Raw genomic sequence first — 13,423 nt, 5'->3', positions numbered from 1 at the left:
ACTGCATGGCTCTTGTAAGGGGCATTGCAAGTTGGTCCGTCCTAATTTTTGGAAGCTTTTGCTTGGAAGGCATAAGCAAATACTATGGGAGACCCACTCCCCAATAATGGGAATAATGTTTGTAATATGCTGTACTGCATGGCTCTTGTAAGGGGCATTGCAAGTTGGTCCGTCCTAATTTTTGGAAGCATTTGCTTGGAAGGCATAAGCAAATACTATGGGAGACCCACTCCCCAATAATGGGACTTGTTTGTAATATGCTGTACTGCATGGCTCTTGTAAGGGGCATTGCAAGTTGGTCCGTCCTAATTTTTGGAAGCTTTTGCTTGGAAGGCATAAGCAAATAGTATGGGAGACCCACTCCCCAATAATGGGAATATTGTTTGTAATATGCTGTACTGCATGGCTCTTGTAAGGGGCATTGTAAGTTGGTCCATCCTAATTTTTGGAAGCATTTGCTTGGAAGGCATAAGCAAACACTATGGGAGACCCACACCCCAATAATGGGACTTATGTTTGTAATATGCTGTACTGCATGGATCTTGTAAGGGGCATTGCAAGTTGGTCCATCCTAATTTTTGGAAGCTTTTGCTTGGAAGGCATAAGCAAATACTATGGGAGACCCACTCCCCAATAATAGGACTTATGATTGTAATATGCTGTACTGCATGGCTCTTGTAAGGGGCATTGCAATTTGGTCCATCCTAATTTTTGGAAGCTTTTGCTTGGAAGGCATAAGCAAATACTATGGGAGACCCACTCCCCAATAATGGGAATAATGTTTGTAATATGCTGTACTGCATGGCTCTTGTAAGGGGCATTGCAAGTTGGTCCGTCCTAATTTTTGGAAGCTTTTGCTTGGAAGGCATAAGCAAATACTATGGGAGACCCACTCCCCAATAATGGGAATAATGTTTGTAATATGCTGTACTGCATGGCTCTTGTAAGGGGCATTGCAAGTTGGTCCGTCCTAATTTTTGGAAGCATTTGCTTGGAAGGCATAAGCAAATACTATGGGAGACCCACTCCCCAATAATGGGACTTGTTTGTAATATGCTGTACTGCATGGCTCTTGTAAGGGGCATTGCAAGTTGGTCCGTCCTAATTTTTGGAAGCTTTTGCTTGGAAGGCATAAGCAAATAGTATGGGAGACCCACTCCCCAATAATGGGAATATTGTTTGTAATATGCTGTACTGCATGGCTCTTGTAAGGGGCATTGCAAGTTGGTCCGTCCTAATTTTTGGAAGCATTTGCTTGGAAGGCATAAGCAAACACTATGGGAGACCCACTCCCCAATAATGGGACTTATGTTTGTAATATGCTGTACTGCATGGATCTTGTAAGGGGCATTGCAAGTTGGTCCATCCTAATTTTTGGAAGCTTTTGCTTGGAAGGCATAAGCAAATACTATGGGAGACCCACTCCCCAATAATAGGACTTATGATTGTAATATGCTGTACTGCATGGCTCTTGTAAGGGGCATTGCAATTTGGTCCATCCTAATTTTTGGAAGCTTTTGCTTGGAAAGCATAAGCAAATACTATGGGAGACCCACTCCCCAATAATGTGAATAATGTTTGTAATATGCTGTACTGCATGGCTCTTGTAAGGGGCACTGCAAGTTGCTCCGTCCTAATTTTTGGAAGCTTTTGCTTGGAAGGCATAAGCAAATACCATAGGAGACCCACTCCCCAATAATGGGAATAATGTTTGCAATATGCTGTACTGCATGGCTCTTGTAAGGGGCATTGCAAGTTGGTCCATCCTAGTTTTTGGAAGCTTTTGCTTGGAAGGCATAAGCAAATACTATGGGAGACCCACTCCCCAATAATGGGACTTATGTTTGTAATATGCTCTACTGCATGGCTCTTGTAAGGGACATTGCAAGTTGGTCCATCCTAATTTTTGGAAGCTTTTGCTTGGAAGGCATAAGCAAATACTATGGGAGACCCACTCCCCAATAATGGGAATAATGTTTGTAATATGCTGTACTGCATGGCTCTTGTAAGGGGCATTGCAAGTTGTTCCGTCCTAATTTTTGGAGGCTTTTGCTTGGAAGGCATAAGCAAATACTATGGGAGACCCACTCCCCAATAATGTGAAAAATGTTTGTAATATACTGTACTGCATGGCTCTTGTAAGGGGCATTGCAAGTTGCTCCGTCCTAATTTTTGGAAGATTTTACTTGGAAGGCATAAGCAAATACTATGGGAGACCCACTCCCCAATAATGGGAATAATGTTTGTAATATTCTGTACTGCATGGCTCTTGTAAGGGGCATTGCAAGTTAGTCCGTCCTAATTTTTGGAAGCTTTTGCTTGGAAGGCATAAGCAAATACTATGGGAGACCCACTCCCCTATAATGGGAATAATGTTTGTAATATACTGTACTGCATGGCTCTTGTAAGGGGCATTGCAAGTTCCTCATAATTTTTGGAAAGCCTTCCACTCACTGCTTAGGCTAACAGTGTACAGTAGACCCAGTTGGTATAAATGGAAAAAACAGTTTAGTTAAGGCCCTCTGACCTCCATGTAATTTCCAAGGGGCATTGGAGTGCCTCAAAATTTTTGGTAGGCATTGCACTCACTGTATGCCCTATAATTGTGTAGCCGAACCGCTCCTTTTGTTACAGAAACATATCCTACAAGACATATGTGGTTGACTGGCCTGATATTGATGTGAATGGTCCCTGTTCCTCCTGCTCTTTTTCCTTTGTCACCACCTCATCCATCATTTATCACCTGAAGCTTTGTTTTAACGGGAGTCATAGAACTTGGATAGTAGCAGGAAAACATCCAGCAATCCTCGGAGGAGGTATGATATGCGCCAAAACGCTGACCACCTCAGGCCTAGCCGCTACTACATACATGCGCTTGCATTCCAAGAAAACAAAGCAGATGCTAACTTGTATCATCATCATCATGGTCCTCACCTTGGCACTCTCAACTCCCCTGATGGAGAAGCCAGGGCCCACCAGAGGAGTCTGGTTCTCTGGTGGTCTCGTCCAATGCTGCCCTAAAGCAGGCCGGGCTAAGAAAAGTGTGTGGGGGGAAGTTGACAGGAGAAATAGGGGTGGCTGGGGACCATTTATGGACACCCGGCTGCCCCCAGGCAGCTGGGGATCGTGTGTGGACACCCGGCCGCCGGGCGGCTGGGGACTGAGTATGGATTCCAGGCCGCCAACGCAGCCATGACGTGGTGGCCAGATTTCGCCTCCACATGCCTAAAAGGCCCAATTTCAAGTTCAAGCAAGCAAGCAAGCAGTATGGTATTGCAGCCTGTGGGTGGGTGGGTGGCAGGCTGCATACTTGCGCTTGCATTGCAAGGAATGGGAGAGGTACAATTGAACACAGCCCTGGGACAAGGACTTGAATGGGGATAGTTGCAAGTCTGCAATGACAGGTGCAGGGTGGGAGGCATCTTCGCATGTACCATGAACAGGGGTTTGCCATGCACACACTACAGCGGAATAGGCTGTCCTTCCCACTAAATGCACTGGGGAGGGCACAGGTAATGTTTTGGTATACGCGCTTAATCTTATGTATAAGGCACACTGGGACAAATAGGGGCGGCTGGGGATTGAGTATGGATACCTCGCTGCCGAAGCAGCCATGAGGTAGTGGCCAGCTTCGGCCTCCTCCAAACTAAAAGGCCCCATTTCAAGTGCAAGCTAGCAGTATGGCATTGCAGCCTGGGGGTGGGTTGGTGGCAGGCTGCACACTTATGTTTGCATTAAAAAAAAACAAAGCAGATGCTAACTTCTATCATCATTATCATGCTCCTCACCTTGGCACTCTCAACTCCCCTGATGGAGAAGCCAGGGCCCACCAGAGGAGTCTGGTTCTCTGGTGGTCTCATCCAATGCTGCCCTAAAGCAGGCCGGGCTAACAAAAGTGTGTGGGGGGAAGTTGACAGGAGAAATAGGGGCGGATGGGGACTGTTTATGGACACCCGGCTGCCCCCAGGCGGCTGGGGACCGTGTGTGGACACCCGGCCGCGGGGCGGCTGGGGACCAAGTATGGACACCCGGCCGCCCCCTGGCGGCTGGGGACCGAGTGTGGACACCCGGCCGCCGGGCGGCTGGGGACTGAGTATGGATTCCAGGCCGCCAACGCAGCCATGACGTGGTGGCCAGATTTCACCTCCACATGCCTAAAAGACCCAATTTCAAGTGCAAGCAAGCAAGCAAGCAGTATGGTATTGCAGCCTGGGGGTGGGTGGGTGGCAGGCTGCAACTTGCGCTTGCATTGCAAGGAATGGGGGAGGTACAATTGAACACTGCCCTGGGACAAGAACTTGCACGGGGTTAGTTGCAAGTCTGCATCTTCTGATGCGGCACGGATGACTTCTGATGGGCACACTTTTAGGCAGTGACCTGGGTGTCAGAGATGCTTCCAGGGGTCTTCCTCATGCTGTTCCCATGTCTTTTCAGCACTATATGCATGTGTCACACAGCACATGGCCAGATAAGGTTGTAAAATGTTAAAATGACATTTCCCGGTGAATGCATTTGTCACTTTTGAAAGCAATACAAAAGTGCAAAAACGCATAAAAAATGCTACTTGTTAACATAGCCCAAGGTGTGGAGGAGTATTTTTTTGGGGGGGTTATTTATTTTACCTTATGCACAAGTCTTTACCCTGGAAAGGAAGTTCCTTAACATATTTCACAGGAAAGCAGTTTCAGTTACGTTTTTGAACGTTTTATAGTGAGCCCTTAAAAGTGGCTTAATACCTCTGACCACGTTGTTGACAGCAGTGTCCTGGGCATCAGAAATGCTTCCTGTGGCGATCCCCATGCTGTCCCCATGTCATTTGAGCACTGTCACTATCGTTTTGGGCACTTGTTAGGCCTTTAAAAGACTGCCGGGGGTGCCGCGCCATAAATGCTCGGGTCTCCCATAGATTAACATTGGGCTCGTTGCTCTGGTCGAGCACCCGAGTATCATGGCGAGCTCGGCCCGAGCTTCGAGCATCAGAGCATTTTAGTGCTTGATCAACACTAGTAAGAAATAAAAAAAAAATCCTTATACTCATCTTACTGACCATTACTGCAGCCTCTCCATCCATCTTCAGAATGCCGCTGCCATTTTGAAGTCTTTGGCACCAAAAATGTCAAAGATTACCACAAGACAAAAAAGAAAAGTGACTTAAAAAAAAATGCGAATGATGAATTGGGCCCATTGTCACTGGGTTTGGACTAGGAATATTATAAAAATTATATAGACAATTGTAAATGAGGAGTGAATGAGTTGGTAGCAAATATATGTGAGTGAAATTAAATTCTACTTGAATATTACAAAAATCCGCATTCTCCAAAATGCAGATTTTTTGTAATTCGCTTCCTCACGAAAAAAGGTTAAGGATAAAAAAAAGTACTTTTACTCACTTTACTGCTCATCTCTTTAGCACTTCCATTCTTCACCCTCGTCCTGTTATGCGCTTTGCAGATAAACCCAGCAAGACTGGCACCAAACCAGAAAAGGCGCAGCCACGGATGCACTTAGCACAAGTCCTTTAGGATATTCTCCCTGTAAATGAAATGGGGACTTTGGCAGAGCCCTTCACATGCCCACTGTCGCCGGACAGCTGGCGTCTGGTGAGGCGGCTGGTGACTAGTCAACAACAAGGTGAGTACCTCTGCAAGATCCCCAGGAATAAAAACCAGAAGAGAAAATGAGAAAACTCCTGAAAAGATAGCAACAGTAATGCTAGCACCACTCACCACCACAGCACATAAGAGCTGCAATAAACAGCAAAGGACTGAGCAGGGAGCAGGATTATATAGCCCGTCTATTGATCAGATGTTGAATACCTCCCAATCATCCCCAGATAGCCACTCCCTGCTAGTTTGGAGGCAATGGAGGGTGTAGGGAATCACAGAAAGGAAGAATACCCAGTGCACGGTACAGTCTTTGTGCACCAAAATCAAATTAGCAGAAATTTTCAGATGATGATTAACAAAGAACAACAAAGTCAATTTCTTCACCAAAAGTATCAATGTAATCAGTATTACAGCGCTATTACAGACGTGCCTTAACTGTACATTACAAAATTATGTTGACAGGTTCTCTTTAAAGTGGACTTGTTAGCTTTCTTCACATGTCTATTTTTGCAAATACTTACATTTTTCATGAAAGAAGAATGCTGTAGCACCTGAATTCTTTGTTATGATGTTACCTCTGGACATTTATAAATAAAATGTCAACTAGGTTTTACCAGTTAAGAGTTGTGTCTGACATTATCTAATCAGTGCTGAGGGTAGAAGAATATGTAGTGACCCACCCCATTGACAAATAAAAAGGTAATGCCCAGTTGTAAATTTGCTCATAAATATTAAGGAACAGCAACAGAGGAATAACACAACCGTTATGAGAAAATATCCAGAAATTTTATTTCATGGAGAATGCAAATGTAAGGGATGTGTCGCGTTCCTACCCCTGAAGACACAAATTACATTGTGTGTAATGTATCATGCGTCTTTTGTATATATTGTATTATGTCATATGTTCCTGCATGATGTAAGTAATGTATAATGTAGGATGTGATAATGAAAGATAAGTAATGTTGGTAGTGTACAGTATAGCTTAGAATAGGATAGGACGTAAGATAGGTAGTTTAGATAGTTGATTGTAGTTAGGTAATGACCTTAGGGTAAGTTAGGAGTTAATATTCGAGACTAGCCCATAGTGGGAGGGGCTTAGTGATAGGGAAAGAGAAGACTTCGTCCTTAGGCAGATAGGGATGAGTTCAATTTAAAGTAGGAAGTGTCTGTGAGCACTGCTGCCGTTTGGGTGAACTACTATTAAGGAGACTAAGGGACAAGGGAGTAGTGTGACCTGGAACTGGCCAAAGACAAGACAGAGTGGTCTTCCACCTTAAAGAAAACCTTAGATAGGCAAAACCCTGAGCTTGAAAAACACCCAAAGGTAACGGACCTAAACACCGCTAAGTTCGTGGGATTAGTGGAGGTCCCGAGCAGTACATCCAGGGCGTCAGTAGTGGAAGAAATAGAACGTGGAACCGCTAAACGGGTAGAGAGACTTACTGTACAGGACAGTGGAGACAAGCTAGGCTGTGATGAAGTATGGCAAAACAATGTGCTTCACCAGCCTTGGAGTAGACTACAGTGGAAGGAAACCATGTGTGTGAAAATGCTTTACATTGAGAAGGAAACATCCATAAAACTTTGTACCTTTATCCGTTGTACATCACCCTTACGAAGTTACTATTCAGTAAAGACTGGGTTTTAGAAAGGTGAGCCTCCTTTACTGACCTCTGAAATCTATGGTCCTGGCCGACCTACACCATTGGCTACAGGTGGGCTGCATGGAAGTGTAGCACCCTGAGGATTCGGCTGCTACAGGGGTATTGCACCTCAACCCAGAGGTGTGATATTCCACTCCCGGGTAAGGATGGAGTGTGGACCTGAGCTCGGTAGGCTGCATGCACTACACACATCCCATTTCCGAGGGGCAGGCCGACGGTACTCCCACTTAGAAATGTGCAGGTACGACCGAGTCTGTTCCTGGCTGGAGTGGGAGGGGGGGTGGTACATCCCAAGTAGTGTAGGGGCAGATAGGGGGAGCAGCCTGGGTAAAGTTAGGAGCTCATTGGGTGCTGGTCACCTGAGCTCACACATAGAGGGAGTATATAAGGTGGGCACCATCTAAGATCAGGGTCAGTCTGTCAGAGTCAGTAAGAAGCAGAGGTCCAGATGAGCCTGCAGAGAGAGAGTGGAGCAGAGAAGGAAAGACCCAGAGGGGGAAAAAGAAAGGACTCTGAGAACCCAAATTCAATCCCCGGGTGAAGAGTCGGCAATAGGGTACCGGATCCCAAGCTGGTGGGGGCAAAAGCACACCCTAGCCAGAGACCGGAGGCCGTGGGCAGTGTCTGCCACGGCCACCCACCACATCCACCCCGAAGGCAAACCACGTGGAGGGTCAGGGAACCCAAGGCCAAGGGTCTCCCAACAGAAGGCCCGAGGGAGCTGGACCTAGGTGGATCACTAGTGGGGACGGCCAGAGGAAAGGACAGAAGGAGAGCTCAGGGTCACGCTCCGGACTTGTTTGGGGGTTTGCTGAATCCAGGACCTGGTGGACGCAGCACGGCTCGGGTGGTCACTTGAAGCTAGAGTGACCGGAACATCAGCAGTGAGTAAATACCCTAAACTGCACAACCCGACTCTGTCTTCACTTAACATCTACGCTGCACCACCACAACCCCCATCCTCTGCACCTGACCCCCTGAGGCTATACCCCACCCGTTGGGGGTTACACTACCAAAAGCTGCACCAACACCATCAGCCTCAGCGGACCCTGCTGCAGCGGCGGCCATAGTGACCGCAATACAACGGGTGGCGTAGTCGACATAAAGAACTTTATAACATCTGTAGGACTGCCACATACTCTGAGTTTGACACCCTGGGCACGGACCGGGTCACAGCCACTCGGAAGACTACAACCCCCATCTGATCCGGCTCCGGGTATTCCCCTAAAGAATATGGCCCAGGGGGTGCGTCAACTTTGGCGTAGTCGGCAGGATTACGTGCCCGCAACACCCGGGTACTGCGTGCCTGAAGAAAAGAACAAGTTTACCTCAAAAAGAAGTCTCCTGCCGGTTCCGGAGGGTCCCCGCCATCGGACTCCATCACAGATCGATTCCCGCCGGTTGTCCGCCATTAACAGCTTTTTCCCGCCATCTGCAGAGTTTCCCGCCACTGGGAGACGATTCCCGCCATTTCCAAAGGTTTCCCGCCTTGGAAGAGCGGACGCCATTATGGGCGTGCCAGAGGGTGGCAAGAGGCCGCCTCCCATCGTGGGCCAGGACCGAAAATGGCGCCAAAAGTGGAAACCGCCCCCACCAACAGAGACTGTGATGCTAGAGGTGTCTGTCAGCGTGAAAGAACTGCCCCTGGAGCTGACAATCACCAAGTGGCCCCGGGACCGCCCTCGAAGTGGGAGGACTGAGAACAAGAGAGCAAAGATGGGTGTCGCTTGGAGCAGTCTGGAGAGAGCGCACCCGGAGGCAAGAAGCCTGGAGAGGAGTATCGGAGGAGCTTACCCGGAGATGGCGAGAAAGCAGAGCAGCACCGGCCCGTTGGCCAGGAGCCTGCTAGAAACAGAGGGGGGAGAGCAGAGCAGCACCGGCCCGCTGGCCAGGAGCCTGCTGGAAACAGTGGAAGGAGAGCAGAGCAGCACCGACCCGTTGGTCAGGAGCCTGCTGGAAGCAACGACCCCACTAGGCCTAGTGGAGGTCCTAGCACAGCTCCCCCGAGACCGGGAGTGTGCACAGACCGCTCTGGAGGGCCTCGCAAGGAGGATGGCCCGGGTGCAGCGAGAGACGTTGGCGGAGTGGAGCCGTGAGATGGCCCAGCAGATCGAGACCTGTCGGCGGGGCGCGCCGCCCGAGACGAGGAGACGGCCCGCCTCTGGGGATGGCGCGGGAGGACTGAGGGCCAGAGACGGCGCCGAGAAGGGAGCCGAACGAAAGGAGGCAGGTAAAGGGGACGTCTCTACCCCAAACCGGGAAACCGCGTACCTGCCCCAGCTCCCCGTCGCAGAGCCCGAAGTACCCCCTTCCGTGCCCGTAGCCGCAATGTCACCGCCGCAGACTAGGCCTCAAACGGGAGCCGCGACCCCTGTGACGTCACACGCCTCGACCCCGAGCGTGACCAAGCAGGAAGTACCACCAGCCTGGTCGCAAGGCCTAGTACCCCCGGGCGCCGCAATGCCAACAGCGCCCCCTACCTCCGCGGAGCCCCCGGCCTGGTCGCAGGGCCAAGTAGCCCAGGGCGCCGCCGTCCTTACGGTGCCCTTCACCTTCCAGATACCCCAGGCCTGGCCGCAAGGCCCGGGCAACCCGGGCGCTAACACCACCGCGCCCATAAGACCAAGAGTGCCGCACCTGGGAGAGGACCTGTTTACCCAACACACGTGCCCGGATGGGCAGCCTTTCATCTGGCCCCAGGAATATCATGAACTGGAACGGCAGAGGAAGGCTGGGGCCATGTGTGCACCCCTGATCCCGGCTCCACAGCCCGTAAAGAGGATCTCGCCCCCGCTAGAAGAGGCCCAATTTGAGTGGGACCCCACCGGAGAAGATCTCATGGGGTTCACTCAGGAGACTCGGGCAGCTGCAGCGGAGCGTGCTGAGTGCTGCCGCCAACAACTCGAGGTCTTTGAGAGGGAGCGGAGAGAGAGGCGGGTCCGGGAACAGCAAGCTCAAATAAGGAGCGCGGAGCAGAAGAGCTGGGCCAGGAGAGACCCCCGTGCAGCGCAAAGTCCCCGCACCACCGGGACTGTGATCAAGTTTAACATGCAGCATGGGTGGGGCTTCATCCGAGATCACCGCACCCCAGGCGACGTCTTCGTAACCAGGAGAGACGTTGAATCCCACCTACCGGAGGGACACAGAGGTCGTGACCTTTACATCGGGGACGAGGTCACCTTTACCCGGCACAAGTGTGCCAAAGGACCCTACGCCCTCCATGTGCATCGCCTGACGGAGGAAGAGCTGCGGTGTGAGGAGGAAGAACAAGAGGACCCGGACGGGTCTGAAGCTAAAGGTAACCACAAAGAAAGAGCAGGAGGACGTCGTCGTTAAGTACAGCGGAGCAGAAGCTGTATATAGTTGCCCGTCGGGGCACAGTGAACTGTTACTGCTGATAATATAGTCCCCGTTGGGACCAGCATGTGTGAACTGTTTACCTGTTTATCCCTTAAATCCCACTGACCGAGGACTGAGAGCGGTCATTCCTCCCTTATACCTGGCCGAGGACTGAGAGCGGCCATATCCCCTGTATATAGTTGCGCGTCCTAAAGCGCTTCCTACTGGTTTTACAGGAAAGCCACGAGTTTTTTCAAGAAAAGACTGTCGCACTTTACCCGGTCACACGTTGCACAGTGACCGGAGAAGGAGCAGAGGCGACGAGAATGTTATTTATATGAAAAGTTTTCTGATATATATATGATATTATATGATGTTTTACTATGTTGTTTATATGAAAAAAATTTGTATGTTTTGTGGTGTTTTGTTCTTACAGCCCGAGGACGTGCTGTGATTTACCAGGGGGGAATGTAGCACCCTGAGGATTCGGCTGCTACAGGGGTATTGCACCTCAACCCAGAGGTGTGATATTCCACTCCCGGGTAAGGATGGAGTGTGGACCTGAGCTCGGTAGGCTGCATGCACTACACACATCCCATTTCCGAGGGGCAGGCCGACGGTACTCCCACTTAGAAATGTGCAGGTACGACCGAGTCTGTTCCTGGCTGGAGTGGGAGGGGGGGTGGTACATCCCAAGTAGTGTAGGGGCAGATAGGGGGAGCAGCCTGGGTAAAGTTAGGAGCTCATTGGGTGCTGGTCACCTGAGCTCACACATAGAGGGAGTATATAAGGTGGGCACCATCTAAGATCAGGGTCAGTCTGTCAGAGTCAGTAAGAAGCAGAGGTCCAGATGAGCCTGCAGAGAGAGAGTGGAGCAGAGAAGGAAAGACCCAGAGGGGGAAAAAGAAAGGACTCTGAGAACCCAAATTCAATCCCCGGGTGAAGAGTCGGCAATAGGGTACCGGATCCCAAGCTGGTGGGGGCAAAAGCACACCCTAGCCAGAGACCGGAGGCCGTGGGCAGCGTCTGCCACGGCCACCCACCACATCCACCCCGAAGGCAAACCACGTGGAGGGTCAGGGAACCCAAGGCCAAGGGTCTCCCAACAGAAGGCCCGAGGGAGCTGGACCTAGGTGGATCACTAGTGGGGACGGCCAGAGGAAAGGACAGAAGGAGAGCTCAGGGTCACGCTCCGGACTTGTTTGGGGGTTTGCTGAATCCAGGACCTGGTGGACGCAGCACGGCTCGGGTGGTCACTTGAAGCTAGAGTGACCGGAACATCAGCAGTGAGTAAATACCCTAAACTGCACAACCCGACTCTGTCTTCACTTAACATCTACGCTGCACCACCACAACCCCCATCCTCTGCACCTGACCCCCTGAGGCTATACCCCACCCGTTGGGGGTTACACTACCAAAAGCTGCACCAACACCATCAGCCTCAGCGGACCCTGCTGCAGCGGCGGCCATAGTGACCGCAATACAACGGGTGGCGTAGTCGACATAAAGAACTTTATAACATCTGTAGGACTGCCACATACTCTGAGTTTGACACCCTGGGCACGGACCGGGTCACAGCCACTCGGAAGACTACAACCCCCATCTGATCCGGCTCCGGGTATTCCCCTAAAGAATATGGCCCAGGGGGTGCGTCAGAAGCAAGGCCCTCACAGCACCAACACCCAGCCAGGACCCACTCTTTCGTGAAGCGCACTGGGGCATCACAGGAGAAGACGAGTGTCTCACCCACAGCTATCACCCCTCGGCGCACTGCACAAGTATTTGCTAAAACAGATGAGCTGGGGGCAGGGTGTTGACTGGTGCCAGGTCTTATTTAAACACTGGGTCGAAACTTAGCACTGGAGCCATTAGCTTAGAGACTGCTTCATGTTTGGACTGTTACCGTATATATTGCCTTTTTGCTATTTTCCTTGCCAGCTTTGCACAGTCTCATCCCTTGGTTTTAAGATAGACCATGATGATGGTGAAAACTTGCCAGAAGTCTGATTTACTTGCCAGAAAATTAGTTCTACATTGTTAACTTAGCAAACAAGCAAATTATACTGACTACAAACACACGGAACAAAAAAAATGTCACCCTCATCATCCAATTACTCCAACATCGAAAAGTACCATAAGTTCAACTACATTGAATAAAATTATATTATAGAGCAAACCACCAGGTATTAGTCATTATTATAAATCTATTTGCAGAAAGGAAATTCAAAGAAAATGACTGGTCCTTCAGGGCATTAGCTTTAAAGGGGTTTTCCAAGAGATGAAAAATCCTACCGAGTAGTGAAAAGCAAAGTACTATTGAAAGAAAGATATTTTACTAGCAAATGTAGTTGAAAAGGAGTCTGCGACTCTTGCAAAAAAGGGACTCGAACATTATATCAACCCAACTGTTACATCTAGGACTTCTATATCCTTTATCAGATACTATTATTACTATACGAATGGAATTATTTTGCCATATTTGTGCTAAAATGCATTATGCCACGTGATAGTTTTATGTGGTATGCGCTGCATACCTCCAGCAAGTGTTATTGCTAGGTAGCAATATGCCCTTTCAGTCAAGTATGTTGAGCAAGTCATAGCAATGTATACTTCAGCTTTAATTATGTGTGTGATGTAACAGATTTGTCACAAATGTGGGAAGCGCCACATGGAGATGAGTGTGAGTAGTGATGTCGGAGCTACTGAATATATTGGAGACAAGCCCACCCTGGGGTCATATGGTCATGGTTTAGTGTCATAGGAGCGTCTAGTTGGAGCAATAATTTTTCATTGTGTCCTTATAGATGTATGTGC

This window comes from Phyllobates terribilis, unplaced genomic scaffold (genome assembly GCF_046119375.1).
Source record: "Phyllobates terribilis strain yellow unplaced genomic scaffold, ASM4611937v1 Scaffold_8__6_contigs__length_399053987, whole genome shotgun sequence".
In the NCBI taxonomy this organism is placed as follows: Eukaryota; Metazoa; Chordata; class Amphibia; order Anura; family Dendrobatidae; genus Phyllobates; species Phyllobates terribilis.
This window is presented reverse-complemented; position numbering follows the sequence as displayed.